Source organism: Colobus angolensis, unplaced genomic scaffold (genome assembly GCF_000951035.1).
Source record: "Colobus angolensis palliatus isolate OR3802 unplaced genomic scaffold, Cang.pa_1.0 Scaffold43, whole genome shotgun sequence".
In the NCBI taxonomy this organism is placed as follows: Eukaryota; Metazoa; Chordata; class Mammalia; order Primates; family Cercopithecidae; genus Colobus; species Colobus angolensis.
The window spans coordinates 444,005-445,378 of NW_012117710.1; positions in this window are offsets into that span (position 1 = coordinate 444,005).

Here is a 1,374-nt window from a genome sequence, read left to right on the forward strand (position 1 = left end):
AACTACAGCTTGGCTGGGGCCGGGAGGGAAGGTGCATTTCTCCATGGATGGCATCAGTTGGGACAGTGGAACTGGTTGTGTACCCAGCTAGTGAGCATCTATGGCTGGGAGCTCAGCGGGAACGTCAGGGAGGCCCCGTTCCTCACAGATGTCATGTCTTCTGTAACTCTCTGGTAATATTAAATCCGCTTGTTGGTAAATTCTCTTCTGTGTGTTTTGTTCATCCTGTGACTGCCAGAGTCAGTTCCTCTCATGTTGAAATTGCTGCCTCTCTTCCTGGACACCACATCCCTCAAATGTTTGATGTTCTCAATGGAACAGAAAGGAGAACCCAGAAATAAAGCCACATCCCTACAGCCATCTGATCTTGATGAAGTCGACAAAAAATAAGCAATGGGAAAAGGACTCCCTATTCAATAAATGGTGCTGGGATTGCTGGCTAGCTGTACACAGAAGATTGAAGCTGTACCCCTATCTTTCATCATATATGAAACTTAAGGCTGATTAAGGATTTCAGTGTGGGACCTCAAACTATAAGAATTCTAGAAGGAAACTTGGGTGGGACCCCATTAAACTAACAGGCTTCCACACAGCAAAAGAGACTATCAACAGAGTAATCAGACAACCTAGAGAATGGGAGAAAATATTCACAAACTAGGCATCCAGCAAGGGTCTAATATCCAGAGTCTACAAGGAACGTAAACAATTCAACAAGCAAAAAACAGCCCCGTTAAAAAGTGAGCAAGAGACTCAAAGACTTCTCAAAAGAAGATATACAAGAAACCAACAAGCATATGAAAAAATGCTCAATATCCCTACTCATTAGAAATGCAAAATCACAATGAAAGGCCATCTCACACCAGCCAGAACGGTTATTATTAAAAAGTCAAAAAACAACAGATGCTGGTCATGCTGTGGAGAAAAGAGGACATTGAAACACTGTTGGTGGGAATGTAAATTACTTTAGCCACTGTGGAAAGCAGTTTGACGATTTCTCAAAGAACGTAATACAGAGCTACCGTTCAACCCACAATCCTATTACTGGGTATACACCAAAAAGAAAATAAATCCTTCTACCACAAAGACACACGCACTCATGTGTTCACCTCAGCACTATTCACAAGAGCAAAGACACAGAATCCACCTAGGTGTCCATTGATGGTGAACTGGATGAAGAAAACGTGTGTGTACACCATGGAATAAGATGCAGTCGTATTCATAAAAATGAATGAAATCATGTCCTCTGCAGCAACATGGATGGAGCTGTCGGCTGTTACTTTAAGCAAATTAACACAGGAACAGGCACTTTGGGAGACCAAGGCTGGTGGATCATGAGGTCAAGAGATCAAGACCATCCTGGCTAACACAGTGAAA